Raw genomic sequence first — 16,711 nt, 5'->3', positions numbered from 1 at the left:
GGACGATCGGTCGGCCAATAATCGTTGCGTGTGTACGAGGCATAAGGGTCCATTGACACTAACACATTGTTGTAACTCATGCGTTTTTACATTTGTTACTACAAACCACATAACATACGGTATTGCTTTTCAGTGTTATTCATTTTTTAATGGCAACGCCAAGGCAATGCAGCTGCACTGAAGCACACCACAACGCATGGCAATGCACTATAATACCTTGTGGTGCATTGTGTTATAAAAAAAGGTCACATCTGCATAAAGTGCATTGACAGGCTATTTATTTTAATTTTACTGCAAAGCTTTTAACCACTTGCCGACCATCTGCCGCAGTTTTACCGTGGCAGGCTCGCTCGGCTGCGCGAAACAACGTAGTACTACGTCGGTCGCGTGCGTGGTGCTGGGGGGAGAGGGATGCCGATGCACGGAGGCGGCGGCCGCGATTGCCACCGGTCACCGGCGATCGCTCCCCACTGAGAGAGAACAATGGCCAGATGTTGTAAACACAGCCGGCAGTTGTTCTCTCTGAAATGATCACAGTAATCCCGTGATCCTCCTATATAGGATCACAGGTCTCTATGGTCATTTCACAAGCCCCTCCCCCCACAGTTAGTAAACCCTCTCCTCACATTTAACCCTTTGATCACCCACTAGGTTAACCCCTTCCCTGCCAGTGTCATTATTACAGTAACAGTGCATATTTTTAGCACTAATTATTGTAGTAATGTCACTGGCCCCCCCCAAAAGTGTCACAAATGTCAGTTAGGGGTCCCATCTGTCCACCGCAATGTCGCAGTCCCCCTAAAAAATCGCAGATCGCCGCCATTACTAGTAAAAAAAAACAATAAAAATGACATAAATCTTTCCCGTAGTTAGTAGACGCAATAACTTTTGCTCAAACCAATCAAAATACGCTTATTGTGATTTTTTTAACCAAAAATATTGTAGCAGAAAACAAATTGGCCTAAAATGTTAAAAAATTTTGATTTTTAAAGTTTTTTTTTTTTTGGGAATGTTATATAGCAGAATGTGAAAAATATTGTTTTTTTTTTCAGAATTGTCGCTCTTTTTTTGTTTATAGCGCAAAAAATAAAAATCACACAGGTGATCACAACCAAAAGAAAGCTCTATTTGTGGGGAAAAAAAAGACGTAAATTTTGTTTAGGTACAGTGTCGCACGACCGCCCAATTGTCCATTAAAGTAACACAGTGCCGAATCGCAAAATAGGGCCTGGTCAGGAAGGGATAAAATCTTCTGGGGCTGAAGTGGTTAAAGAAGTGGCAGGTTTGGCCTCAGATCAGGGAGTGGGGTGTGGCTTATATTCACACGCGCCGCTGCATGAGGAGAGACCAAGCTCAGCAGTCCAATAATCGGCTGGTTTCGGGACTGCACATGTGCAGTTTGCCGAGAAGGACATTTTAAAGTGTTTTACTGCCAGCCCAGCATGCTTCTGAGTTGCTGGCGGCCCGCCATACACAATTTCTGCACTTCCTGACAGCCCATATTGAAACTGGTGAGGGCCCGGACTTTTTGCTAAATTACATATACTGACAGTACAAATTCCAGATTCTCTTTCTGAGCTCTGGAGCATGTAAGGGGGCACTAGGGGGATACTCTGGAGATGTAAGGGATCATGTGAGGAACACCTTGGAGAAGGTTACCAGATTTTTTAAATAAAATCCGGGGACATATTTTTTTTTTTTATTGACAAATGGCACAGGACTACATAATACAAAGCGTGCTAGGCACAGGACTATATAATACACAGAGCGCTGGGCACAGGACTACATAATACACAGAGCGCTGGGCACAGGACTACATAATATACAGAGCTCTGGGTTCAGGACTACATAATACACAGAGCACTGGGTTCAGGACTACATAATACACAGAGCACTGGGTTCAGGACTACATAATACATAGAGCGCTGGATTCAGGACTACATAATACACAGAGCGCTGGGCACAGGACTACATAATACACAGAGCGATGGGTACAGGACTACATAATACACAGAGCACTGGGTTCATGACTTCATAATACACAGAGTGCTGGGCACAGGACTACATAATACATAGGAGGGTGTTATGCTCAGAGTACAGGATTCAGAGGTTTTCTATGCACAGATGACATTTCTGCCCCCACATCCATAGTTCACCTCTGCACCCTTCTTCCACAGATTATCTCTGCAGCCACCTCTTAGTCCCTCCCCCACAACAGCTAAACTCTCCACCTCTCCATGCAGCTGCATCAGCTATGATCCCTGTTCCCCCACTGCCCTCACCTGTCTACAAAAAGACCCCCCCCCCATCTGCTCACCTTCCGGTCTCTGCCCTCCACAAGGTCAATTTTTGGCTCTGTCTTTCCTCCACTGAACAGCAGCAGGAGCAGCACTGAGATCATCCAGCAGGGGGCGTTGGCAGCATGGGATTCCCTGTCTACCTTAATCCGGCCCTCAATCCAGGGACAAATCCGGGACAGCCTTGGTCCGGGGACAGCGTCCTCAGTCTGGGGACTGTCCCCAGAAACCGTGGACGTCTGGTCACTCTACCTTGGAGGCACCAAGGGGGCACTCTGAAGGATGAACACTCTAGGGGCACCAAGGGGGCACATTTGGGTATACTCTGGAGGATGTCAAGGGGCACTGAGGAGGTATGCTGAGGGGTGAAAGGAGCACTTTGAAGGCGCTAAGGGGGCACTAGGGGGACACTCTGGAGGATGTAAGGGGGCACTCTGAATACACTGAGGAGGCATGCTGAGGGATGAAAGGAGCACTTTGAAGGCGCTAAGGGGGCACTAGGGGGATACTCTGGAAGATGTAAGGGGGCACTCTGGATGCACTAAGGGGGCATGCTGAAGGGCATAAGGAGCACTCTGAAGGCACCAAGGGGGCACGAGGGGGACACTCTGGAGGATGTAAGGGGCACTCTGAATGCGTAAAAGGGGCATGCAGAAGGACATAAGGAGCACTCTGGAGGCACTAAGGGGACACTCTTGAGGATGTAAGGGGGCTCTATTTTAGTACCTTATTTTATCCCCCTTACATCCTCCCATACCCCCCTAGTAAGAGTAAGGTGTCAGTGGTGGAACTACCAGGGTTGCACTTGCAACCGGGTCCATGGAGGGCCCCAAGCCAGCTGGAAAGGTCCCACCGTGGAACCATAATAAAGGGCCCCAGAACCAGTGGAAAGAGCTCTGGGACCGATGGGATAGGGTCAGGGGGGCCCTTGCTGATTTCTTGCACCGGGGCCCAGAAAGTACTAGTTATGCCTCTGCCTGGAAGGGTTACACTGACACATTACAGAGCATGCTGCACTTTCCATTACAATGATATCTGATGACAGGTCCACTTTAGTCACAATGCAGCACAGATAGCCATGGAAAGGTAATGCTCACTCGGGGCTTACATTCTTTACTGATAAAAACCTGCAATTTTATATGAATAGGTTTTATCCTAAATGTTCAGCTCTATCACAGCGCTCAATTATTCTGTCAAGCCGAGGCGGACATCATCTTATATAATAGAACATCTTGATGGCGGTAATTGATCATCTTTATTCTTTAACCTCATTTTCAGAGAGATTCCTCCAGATTTGTTCTCCTCCTGTGATTTTGGAACAATGTATAAAAATTCTATGCTGTGTCGGCCTCCATCGGGTTGATCGGGAATTCTTCAGCGGTCACACATTCTTCTGCGGTAATATATTATGAATAATCCATATTGAGAAATCAATGCGTAATACCGATCATATGGAAATCAACAGGCCGGGGCGGTGCAGGTATTAGAAGAAGTATCCATAATTACAACACTGGAAAGTAAATCAGTAGTATTATTTTATTGATGGAGGATTGACATAGAATAAGAAGAGTGCAGCGAGTGATGTGTCTACCGACGCTTAGAACACTGGAGAGATCGCTGTCTACAATAATGGCAAATACTGTCCACAAACATCTACTCCTGTACAGCTTTAACCACTTCAATGCCAGGCACTTTCACCCCCTTCCTGCCCAAGCCTTCAGCGTTGTTGCACATTGAATGACAATTGCACAGCCATGCAACCCTGCACACAAATTACATTTTTATCCTTTTTTAAAGACAAATAAAGCTTTCTTTTTGTGGTATTTAATCACTGCTGTATTTTTTTTTTGCTAAGTTGCCAGATACTGGGCGTTTTCACACACTGCCAGGTTCACACACACTCTTTCGCTCGTTGCCTTTAATGACCAGTCTAGGGGACTTGTTTTTGGTGTTTTGGTGCAATGCATACTAGCTCATTATGCCTTTGTCTTTCAGGTTTTTATTTTTACAATCTTTTGGGGGGAGGTTTACAGCCTCTTTAAACTAGTCCCTGGGTTTCAGCATCTCAGTTTCTGGCCCTCAGGTCGCATGGCAGCCTGTGCTGGGGAGAGGCGACAGCCCCCTCCCCACCTGGATTCTGCTGTCCAGCCAAATACCAGGAGCCACATGTGCACTTCAGATGTAAGTACAACCACCCAGCATGCACCGGGGCACCTCCCATGCCTATTGGCCAGGGTTGTACACATATCCCTTGCTCTCATCTTCATGGTTTCCTCCCATAGTCCATCCTTGCTCTCATCTGCATGGTTTCCTCCCATAGTCCACCTTGTCACTATTGGATCAGTGTAAAACATCAAGCCAGGGTGACCAGTACCAGAGCACACTGGGCAGGTTCTATCCAACAATTAAAGCTCTCTGTTTAGCAGACAGCTCCTAGATTTTCCTGGGGGTCTCCCTGTTAAGCAGAGAAACATTTTGGAGAACCGGTCGACAGCCATGAGGATAACCGTGAAACATCGAGAAGTGGGAAGAACCACAATAAAATCCATGGCCAGGTGAGACCAGGGTGGCTCCCCATTGGGAATGGGATGCTGTAGACCTAAGGGGGGGGGGGGTGCCGTGGAGATTTGTTCTGGGCACAGACCGGACAAGCGGCCACATATGCAGCAACATCAGTGCAGAGAGAAGGCCACCAGAACTGACGAGAAATAGACAAGGACATCTGGTTCCTACCAGGAGGGCCGGCAGTCTTGGAATTGTGGTAGGTGCGCAACAGTCTGACGCGCAACCCTTCAGGTACAAAACATTTGCCAGCAGGTCTCTCTGTGGGAGCATCAGGTTGGGTGGCCAAAAGCTGCTCCCCAAGAGGAGAAGTTAGGCTGATACAGATGACAGCCAGGATATGATCTGGGGGTATGAATAGTGTCGGCACAAAGTCCTCTCTGGTATATTCAGAATACTGACGAGACAAGGAGTTGGAGTCAGGCAAGTAGGAGACCACATAGTTAAAACAAGAAAGAAATAAGGCCCATTTGGCCTGCCGGGGTGTGAGCCTCTTGGCCCTTGAGAGATAAGTCATATTCTTATGATCAGTGAGAATGAGAACCAGAACCACCGAACCTTCAAGCAAGTGTCTCCACTCCTTGAGAGCCAGGATAATGGCCAAGAGCTCTCTATCTCCAATCTGGTAATTGCACTCCGCTGTGGGCAGCTTCTAGAAGTAGAACCCATAAGGGAGTAAGGAACCATCAGGCTTCTGATGCCGAGACAGAAGGGCGCCTACTCCCGACTCAGAAGCTTCCACCTCTAGGATGAAGGAAAACCCAGGATTAGGATGAGACAGAATGGGAGCCGACACGAAAGCTGACTTTAAGCCCTCAAAGGCCTGGATGGCTGCAGGCATCCAATTGTGGGGATCGCTGCCCTTCCTAGTCAGGTCTGAGATAGGTTTGGCCACAGAGGAGAAGTTCCTGATAAACTTCCGATAGTAGTTGGCAAAACTGAGGAAACGCTGAATAGAACGGAGACCACTAGGGCGAGGCCATTGCAAAACAACTGAAACCTTCTGGGGGTCCATGGAGAAACTCTCAACAGAAATGATGTAGCCCAAGAAGGCAAAGTGGAATTCACACTTCTCAAGCTAACAAAAAAGTCCATTCTCCCGTAACCGTACCCCTCTGACGTCCCGGTAGTGTGATTCAATGGAGTCCAAGTAAACCAAGATATTGTCCAAATAGACTACTACGCATTGCTGCAACATATCATGAAAGACCTCATTGATGAACTCCTGGATGACAGTGCGCGCATTACACAAGCCAAAGGGCATCACAAGGTACTCGTAATGAGCGGTTCTGGTATTAAACGCCTTCTTCAACTCATCCCCCTCCTTGATCCTTCCGAGGTTATATGCAGCTGTTAGGTCAAGCTTGGTGAAGACTGTTGCCCCCTTGAGGTGGTCGAATAATTCAGTGATCAACGGAATCAGGTATGCATTCTTGACCGTGATGCGATTGAGACCCCTATAATCAATGCAAGGTCTCAACTCACCCCCCTTCTTCCTTATGAAGAAAAACCTGGCTCCTTCTGGAGAAGTGGACTTACGGATGTGCAAGCCCATCCACCACGTACTCCTCCATGGCCTTATTCTCCACAACAGAGAGAGGATAAACCCTGCTACGAGGGGGAATGGCACTAGGTTGCAAGTCAATCGCACAATCGTACGGACGATGGGGAGGAAGAGTACCAGCATGCACCTTGTCAAATGCTTCCTGATACTACAGATATACAGAAGGTAACACTGAATCAGAGGAGGTACAGAGTACCTTGACCAGCCCATGAATACAAACAGCGCCTCACCGTGGAGATCAGGAAAGAATCTCGACCGACTGCCAATCAAGGGTTGGAATATGCTTCTGAAGCCAAGGGTACCCCAAAACAACACAGTAGTGTGGGGATGATATAACCTGGAAACAGACTCCCTGTGAACAGCCCCTATCGCCATGTCAACCTGAACAGTCTCATGGGTAACCTGTGCCAGTTGCAGAGGTCTGCCATCAATCGCCTCAATGGCTAATGGAGAAATAAGGAACTGTAAGGGTATGACATTCACAGCAGCAAACGTACTGTCAATAAAGTAACCACCAGCGCTGGAGTCTACTAGCGCTTGAGTAACCACCGGACCTGCAGCCCAGAAGAGGACAACAGTGATTAGCGGTTTATCTTTATGAGTAACTCCACCTAAGATCTGCCCAGACAGGACCTTAGGTGTGAGCGTTTCCCCGGACGGATGGGACAAGATTTCAGAAAATGCCCACCAAGACCGCAATACAGGCACCGGCCCTCCCTCTTCCTAAAGGCCCACTCCGCCTTGGAAAGGCGAGTGAACCCCAGCTGCATGAGCTGGGTGGGAAAGAAAACGCAGGAGCCAATCTGGTAGGAGACCTCCACAGGTGTTCCCTAAATGATGGTCTCTCTCTTAGCCTGGTGTCAATCGAGATCAGGAAGGAAATGAAAGCCTCAAACTCGTCAGGGAAATCCTTGGCTGCAATCTCTTCCTTCAACGTATCAGAGAGCCATGAAAGAAGGCAGCCACCAGGGCCTCATTGTTCCAGCCCACCTCTGCTGCCAGGGTACGAAATTCAATGGCATACTCGGCTATGGTTCGCATATCCTGTTGGATGGACAGAAGCAGCTTAGCAGCAGTGGCAGAGCGAGCAGGCACATCGAATACCCTGCGGAAGGAGGCAACAAAACTTGGGTAATCGAGTATAACAAGTTTGTTGTTCTCCCATAAGGGATTCGCCCAAGCCAAGGCCTTATTTGAAAGCAACAAGATTAGGAAGCCTACCTTGGACCTGTCAGAGGGAAATGCCTAATGAACCATCTTAAAATAAATGCCTACCTGGTTTAGGAAACCACGACACTGACTCGAATCACCCCCGTAGCGCTGCGGAAGGGGGGCTGAACCAGTAATCCCTCTGTCAGAGAAGTCAGGTCCATAGGATAGATGGAGTTCCTCAGCGCATGCATACGCGCATGCGCAGACCAGCAACTGGTCAAGCAGACGTTCTTGTTTCTGGATTAGGGAGCTTGCATAGGCGTACGCGCATGCGCACTCACGAATCAATGAGCGCACCTGTTACTAATGATGGCGCCAGGCTGGGTATTTAACAGGCCTTCTGCATGGACTCATTGCGGTTTGGTCTGCAGCTTCTGTGTGTTGATTTCGTGTGACCTCTGATCTTGATCCAGCTTATCCCTAACCTGTGATTGTCTGCTTCACACCCTGACCCTGGCTTGTCTACTGGATTTCACTTCTGCCTTCTGATCCTGCCTTACTGTTCTCCTGGTACCGACTTCGCTTGTGACCCGACCATCCTGCTGTCTACCGTCTATGTCCATCTGCCCGACCATTACCAACCCAGCTTGTCTGACCCTGCATCCTGCTCATACAGCCTGCTTCAACTATTAGCCCAGCAAGTCTTGCTTCCAGCTGCCTTCTACCAGCCTGTTCGCTACTACATCTCCTTGCTGACTGCAGCCACGCAGACTACCTGGACTGATTACAAGCACTCCTACGTCACCATGCTCCTGTGGCTGCTGTCTCACTATCAGTGGCCCTCGAGCCAGAGTTGTATGAGAGGCCCTCCTCTATATGTCAGGCTCACTGACCAGGTACGTGACACCCTCTGGTACCAGCGATTCCAGGTGTGCGAGCAGAAGTGGCAAAAGAAGCAGCAGCAGGAGGAACCACCAGCTTAACCCAGGGTGAGGTGCACTGTGCGTTCAAGCAACGTTGGCAACGCCTGAGCAAACTGACCCAAAAGGTGATTTTGTTGATCAACGCTGGAAACCAGCATGGGGAGTGTAGGGGTACCTCCATCCTCAGGATTCATGGCTTGTGTGTACTTTCACGTCTCCTGTAGCTGAGCCCAATGTGTAAAGAGGTCACCCTGGTGGAAGACGCAGGCTAACCTGAGGTGCAGAATTTAAGCACCAACCGGTGTTCACCAGAGCTCCTGACTTCGCTGCTTGTTGGTCACCCTACCATGAGGTGAGCGAGTTCGGATCCGGGAGCGGAGGAACCGTTAGGGATTAGACGGAAGCATAGTCACATGAAAGTCGTCAGCTAATGGGAATCGAGAGCCAGGAAGGTCATCAGGCAAAAGGGAAATCGACAGCCAGGAAAGTCGTCAGCCAAAGCTAGGTCATGCACGGAGGAACACGGAAAACACAAGATAGCAAGCAGAGTTGCACCTTGAGGCACAAACACACGAGCAAAGAACTGCAAGCCAACAGGTGATACAGTACATATATCCTCTGTGCAACCTCATCACTAAGCGACGCCCAGGCACAGCAGGAAGTGATGAAGCACTTAGAGTCTATAAAAGACAGCAGTCAGCACATGTCCAAGATGGCTGCAGACAGGAAAGCAAGATAAGACCTTGACAGACACTCCTTGCAGTCCCGCAAAGGAAAGAGCAAAATGCACATATTCAACATTTTTACACTTCCTATCCGACTAGCAGTGGTAACATCCTCTCCTCTCCCCTGACATGTATCAATTATTGAACATTTACGTAGAGGTATCTTATGAGAATCCTGACCCCCTAAGGGCAACTCTTGACACATCATTTCTTTGTGTTCCTATATGAAGACAAAATAACATTCTACATAATCTAACTAGCTAGGCGTGTTCAGAGCTATTATTAGGCTTTAGAAATTTTCTGTTGTATGCAAATGTCCCCCGTTTTATTTTTTTTCGTTGATATACACCCTTTTCCCCCATGGGTGACAAGGACAAGCAATTCGTTTGGCCAGTTTTTTTAGGTCTTTGATCTGCCTTTGTCCTTCTGGGTGACAGATAATGCTCCTTAGCTGTGGACAGCTACAGTCATAAAAAAACCACCGGGAATTTACTAATTAGGTTGGCCCTGAAGGGCAGAGGTGGTCTTTTATTAAAATTAACACAGCACAGAGTCATAATCTGCCCCTTTGATTTGTAGAGTAAACCTGGTTTGGTCAGTCTCTGTTTTGGTCAACAAGTTCCGTTTGAAACGCCTAATTAGATAAATATAAATTCCAAAAATACCAATGTGGCCTTACCCAACATTAACATCCTTTTGATGTGTTAAATAGACTTGTCACTGGCCTGTCCCAGAATGTTTGTATGTGAACCCATCACAATATTATATTATATGTATACATATAATATAATATATACAATACATACACACACACACACACATATACATATATATAAAGTTTGTATATATATATATATATATATATATATATATATATATATATATATATATATATATATATAGTATATATATATATATATATATATATATATATACACACACACACACATAAAATGTACTACATATATCCCCACTTGGATCGGTTTGAATTAGAATCGGTTCATAACCAATAAAACTGCTCAGACATCCCTGACTCTTAAGATTGATGCCAAATCTAGGCTTTCCTTTTTTTTCTGGATTGTTCTTAGTTGTCCTCTACCACAACAATATAATTCAAACAAAAAAGCATATTAATATAAATTGACTAATCGCAAAAATCTCAATAGCGGGTGAGTAAAAATGTTATTGGATATGCTCCACCAAAAATTATTTTTAAATTTTATTAGAACTGATGAGGTTTTCATTTACCAGTTCTATAAATTTTCTACTATCCCTCTTTAATAATGTATCCAATTCATCTGTAAATGGTAGTATTTTCTTAAATATGGGAGTTCAGTTCTGGTCTAAATCCTCAGAAAGGATGTGCTGGAACTGGAAAGAGTCCAAAGAAGGGCAAATAAGCTAATTAGGGGATTGGAGGACCTAAATTATGAGGAGCGCTTACAAGCGCTCGATTTATTCTCCCTAGAGAAGAGATGCCTGAGAGGAGAAATGATAGCGATTTACAAATACCTCAACGGTGATCTCAGCATAGAAAAAAAATGATTCAGTCGCAAAGAGTGTAAGAGGACACAAGGCCATACAATGCAATTAAAGGAGAAGCGATTTAACCTCAGGCTGCGCAAGGGTTTTTTATACAGTAAGGGCAATAAGATTGTGGAACTCGACATACATCTCCAAGATCAAAACATTCAGGGTTATGGGAAATTAATACGTCCACACACACCTACACAGGTTGAACTGGATGGACTATTGTCTTTATTCAACCTCAACTACTATGTAACTTTGTAACTATGTAAATCAGAGTCCCAACTGCCAAGATCGGTTTGCTCAATGTCCATAGATACTTGATTAATCTGGATATTGGCTTGAATGTCTTCCTCTCCAATCGTCAACAGTCCATCTGTGAGGTTCACACACCAGCCTGTGATAGGTGTTTGTCTCTGCCAAGTGAACGAGGGAACCCCCAATGCACAGACCTTCGTGTCTTCTTAATGAATTATTCTCTTCCAGGCCAGGTCATATTTTCCCAGAGTGTGTAGCAGCACAGCCATCTATGTACTCAAGCCACTCAAAAGAACAGGAACAAAGCCAGGCCTATCCACGTCTGGTACAGCAGTTAGGGTCCATGGTTTTTCCACACTCGGTTGTCCTTGATGACAGGTCTGCTTTGTGGTAGCAGTTGTTTCAGTATATTAGTGGCATTCCTTACCTTCACCTCACCAAGAACAATCATTTTACATATAGGTAAGGGTGTTGTTGACCATGTAGGAATGTTGATGGTCAGAGGTATTTCCTGCTTTCCGATGAAAACTTTATTGCAAAGGGTATCCAGGCTTCTTACTTTAGGAAGGGCAAAGTTGTTACAAGTAACTCCACTGTCTTTGATAAGACTTAATAATAAAGTTCATTATCCTTGGCCATTTTCCTTGTTTGATTTCTTGAAGCCCTAGGCTCAGGTGTTCACTTAGCAGGTTTCCTATAATACTACATACCATAAACTTGGAAACATTATTGGTTTGAATTGTTTTATTTAGTGCACTCACCGACTCACCTAAGACGAATGTTCTGCAAATCTGCAGCAATGGTGTGAATGGTCAGAATATCTATATTCATTTCAGCTAGGGTGTTTAAATCCACTCTTATCCCTTTAAGCAGTATCTGCTGTAATTCACCCACAGCATTTAGTTCTCTTTATTTAGACTCTCTATATCAGGAGTTCCCAAACTGTGGGTCGGGACCCACTGGTGGGTCGCGAGCTGCGTTTGAATGGGTCGCGCTGAGCCAGAAATCACTGAGAGCGGGCCTGCTTAAATTGTGCTGTGCGAGCCCGTGCAAATTAGAGAGAGCCAGAGCAGTCAAATTTCAATAGATTCAGGACCCCGCCCACGCAGTTTATGGAGGCTGGTCTGCATTTCCCAAGAGGAGGATACTTGCATCAGTGAGTACTTATGTGGGCTATTATGTAGCATATGTTCATGGGGTGAGAGCCATCTCCTCGGTCCTGCTGGCGGTGGTGGCTAGACTGGTGGCGGGATTCTCTCAGCTATAGCGGGCAGGGACGTCAGCCTTGGTAACATAGGAGGACCAGGTTGCCCGACGGTGTCAGGAGTTCATGGCAGCTTCTGTGACCCCAGTAGAGGATCTGAAGGAGAAGAGCCAGGACACCAAGACCAGCATAGAGCTCCCCATCATGGACATGGGGAGGTGTGCCGGGCCCTGGAGAGGGCAAACGGGGGCTTCACCTTCACTGTGGACCGCTGGGAGAGGAAGGAGGGTGAGTTCCATATAGCCCGCTGATCACTGTCCTGGGGTGGTTGATTTCTGTCCTCTGCCTGCCTTATACTGTCTATGAGGGTGCTGATTACGTACACCTCAGCTTATATGCTACACATGCCACAGGTTTCTGAACCCTCACTTAGAATATCTGGCAAGTGTATTCAATAATAAATTGAAAAGTAGTAAATTGATATTTTTAGTATAACATCCCCCTCCCTTGAAAAAATACATTATTATTATTTGTATAGCACCAACAAATTCTGTAGCGCTTTACAATATTCAATTACAAGCAAGTGGGTCCCGAAAAATAACTGTATTCAGAAGTGGGTCTGGGCCCAAAAAAGTTTGGGAAGCCCTGCTCTATATTAACCATATTCCAAATTAAACTACCCAAACTCAGTCCTGATCACTCTTTGAAACTTTCTTAAAGTTGAGCCCTTGTGTAGCATTCCAAAATAAGTTTAGATGTGTTTGGAAGGCTGTTTTAAACCATAATCTCATTGATTCTGAGCAACTCTCTGGAATGTTAAATAATGTAAAATTCAACAATAATGGTAATGATAAATATGAAACATCGCTATATACAAAAGTTTGAGTCCGCTCAATAAAGTCTATGTTCTGGCCACTTTAAAAATGTAGAACAGTCTCTAAAATTTGTGACCATTATATTTAGGATTTTTGTATAGATCTCCACCCTCCCTAAATATTGTGAAATTCCTTTCTAAAGTAATTTGTACTTGTGGTCCATTCTTTGTCTCAACTAGTATTATATTTCTTTTTTTTTAAAGGTTTTTATTAAACAAACAAAACACAGTACACCAAAAGAAAAATGGCAGTGCAACATAAAAGAGAGGATACAGAACATACAAAGCATCCTCTCCAATCATCTAACAAAATAAAACCACAGTACAGAGAATACCCAGTAATCGTGGTAAAAGGGGGGGTAACACATTATTATAAGCAATATATAACGACACATGCGGAGCAAAAGAAGGCACTGTAGACATCACCTAGGAGGCGTCAGACACCGAGGAGGCAGTAAGATCAGAGTCTACCCAGAAGGACCAGATTTTATTGAATTTCTTCGGACATCCTCTGGCCTCATACGTCAGTTTATACAGAGGCAGAGCCTGATTAACAATAGAGATCCAAAATGGAACGTCAGGGGGTGTGGAAGATTTCCAACGGAGAGCAATAGCTTTCCTAGCATAGAAAAAGAGCAAACGCAGAAATAGTTTCGTGCGAGCCGGAGCATCCTCATCATCCACATATCCTAGGAGACAACGAAGGGGGTTACAGACATTGGACAATTGAGAGATATCAGTTATAAAGGCCGTCACCCCTGACCAAAAGGCACGGACAGGGGGACATTCCCAAAACATGTGAAAGAAGGATCCCACACCATCAGAGCACTTAGAGCAGAGAGGGGAGGATAATGTACCAATTTTATGAAGGAACAGGGGAGTGTAGTAAGCCCTATACAGGAATTTTAATTGTATGACTCTATCCCTGGAGGAAATTACAACCGGGATTTGTTCAGGAAGGACGTCATGCCAAACCTCCTCCGTCAAGTCCGGGACGTTTTCACGCCACTGGGACTCAACCACCGCCAAGCGCTTAGACTTAGAATGCAAAAGCCTACGATAATATGTGGAGACCAGTTTCTCATGTGAAGAGTCAGAGAGGAGATATTCCAAGGGGGATGGCTCCAGCGAGACATCCCGGAGGCCAAACTGCGCAGCCGCCGCATGTCTCAGCTGGAGGTAGCGAAAATGAGCCGTAGATGGTACAGCTAAAGTGGACTGCATGTCCGCAAAGGACCGGAAGGTTCCCCGGACATACAGGTGATCAACAGACTTCACCCCAAGACGGGCCCAAAAAATACCGTCGTCCCGACCGAAAAACTCCCGAAACCGAGGATTGTGCCAAAGGGGGGCATTAGGGGAGTACGACCCCGGAGGGTCGGCCTCACCCAATGCGGTAGCCGCAAAAACCCGTAGAGTGACCGAGATAAGTGCAGTGTTCGGCCTGCCCATAGTAGATCTACGGTGCAGCAAATTTTGCAGAGATTCATAGGACGTGAAAATAGCCGCCTCCAAGGCCGCCGCAGCATGATTGTCCTCGGGATGGAACCACCAATGTGCGTGTGCCAACTGGGAGGCAAAATAATAAAGGCGTAGGTTGGGCGCTGCCAGTCCCCCCGCTAATACAGGTAACTGTAACGCATCTCTGGCCACACGTGCCGGCCGACCCCCCCAGATAAATGAAGTGAAGAGCGAATCGATGACCTGGAAACGACGTTTGGTAACATATATCGGGGAGTGACTCAACACATACAGAAATCGGGGAAGGAACATCATTTTAAAAATGTTGATCCTACCCAAAACCGTGAGAGGAAGCTGGGACCAGAGCTGCAAAGAAGATTTAAGTCGGGCAATCAAGGGATCTAAATTATTGGGGAGGAAACGAGACAAGGGAAGTTGAATGTCAACCCCCAAGTATCGAAACCGATCTACCACCTGGAGAGGGCATGATGCGAGAGAAGGGGGCAGAACCTGGGGATCCAGGGGGAACAGAGTAGATTTACTCCAGTTCACCCGGAAACCCGAGAAGTGACCGAAGCGATCAATAATGGACAATAGAGTGGGGAGGGATTGATGTGGATCCGCTAGATATATCAACATATCATCCGCATACAAGGAAACCTTTTCCTCCAAGCCACTGATCACAAAGCCCGCAACAGCCGCACACTGGCGGATCTGCGCAGCCAAAGGCTCAATGGCCAGGGCGAAAAGTAACGGGGACAACGGGCACCCCTGCCTAGTACCCCGAAAAATGGGAAAGGAGTCAGACACGGAATTATTGACCCTGATACGGGCACGAGGGAGATAATATAGAAGTTGTACCCATTTTATGAACCCCGATCCGAATCCAAATTTCGCCAATACCTCCAAGAGGTAAGGCCACTCCACTGAATCAAAAGCCTTGTGAGTGTCCAGGGCCACCACAACCCTGGCCCCCACAGAATCATGAGTCGTCTGAAGGTTGGTAAAAAGTCTACGGAAGTTGATCGAGGTAGACCGGCCAGGAATAAACTCCGCCCCGACCAAGTCCGTGACAACCGTATTCAGCCTTCTCGCCAGGACCTTGGCCAAAATCTTCACATCTGTATTAATAAGTGAGATCGGACGGTACGATTCACAGAGAAGAGGGTCCTTGCGCGGCTTCGGGATGAGTACTATAAGGGCTTCCGTCATGGAGGGTGGCAGACGTCCTTCCTTCAGAGCACAAGTAAACACTTTCAACAAATGGGGGACCAGCAATTCCCTATAGTGAAGATACCATTCAATGGGGAAACCATCCAAGCCAGGTGTCTTATTATGTGCAAACGTAGCTACGGCCTTGTCAATCTCCTCTGTGGTCAAAGGGGAGTCTAAGAAGCGAGATTGGTCGACCGACAATGCGGGCAATTCAATATCATATAAAAAATCATCAAGTTCGATAATAGTGTAATGGGCCTGGGTGTGGTATAAAGAGGAATAAAATTCAACAAAACTATGAAGAATAGCAGGAGTTTGTTCTACAATGACACCGGCCTGGCTGGTGACCCGGGGAATGATACAAGGTTGAAAATCCGGCCTAGCTAAGTAGGCCAACAAGCGACTGTTTTTGTCCCCCAGTTCAAAAATTCTTTGATTCTGATATAACAGTTTTTTCTGGGTGCGCTCAATAAGGACGAGATCCAAATCACGGGCTCTGGCCCGCCAAGCGGCGTGATTCTGAGGGGAGGGGTCGTCAGAGTATTGCCGTTCAGCCGTATGCAATGCCCGTTCGGCGTCAACCAACTTGGTCTGACGCGCCATCCGAGCATGGCCTATGGCAGACGAGAAGGTGCCCCGCATAGTGGCCTTGAAGGCGTCCCAGGTCAGCAGTGCCGACCCCTCCCGTCCATTGAGCGCCCAGAAAGAATTCAATTCCGTGAGCCCCTGATCAGTCACCGCAGGGTCCGCCAGCCACAGAGGGCTCAGTCGCCACAATTTATAGTTAGGTGGGGACCCCAAAGCAAGGTCCACCAGCAAAGGGGAGTGGTCAGATACCGCCCGAGGGAGGTACCTGATCCCCGAGAGCGGACCCAGCAGTTCCCGAGAGAGCAAACAGAGGTCAATCCTAGATAGAGTGTGGTGTGAGCTCGAATAACAAGAAAACTCA

At 46.7% G+C, this 16,711-nt stretch overlaps 1 pseudogene across 1 annotated transcript; it reads right to left on the bottom strand.

The window, feature by feature from the left end:
• Positions 1-10,242: 10,242 nt before the first annotated feature.
• Positions 10,243-11,839, bottom strand: LOC309563739 (annotated as a pseudogene). Its single transcript has 2 exons — positions 11,000-11,839; positions 10,243-10,553 (listed from the first exon to the last, which is right to left on the bottom strand). The product of its transcript is annotated as an uncharacterized misc_RNA (transcript).
• Positions 11,840-16,711: the final 4,872 nt, after the last annotated feature.

Source organism: Pelophylax lessonae (genome assembly GCF_965119305.1).
Source record: "Pelophylax lessonae genome assembly, chromosome: 9".
In the NCBI taxonomy this organism is placed as follows: Eukaryota; Metazoa; Chordata; class Amphibia; order Anura; family Ranidae; genus Pelophylax; species Pelophylax lessonae.
This window is presented reverse-complemented; position numbering and strand designations above follow the sequence as displayed.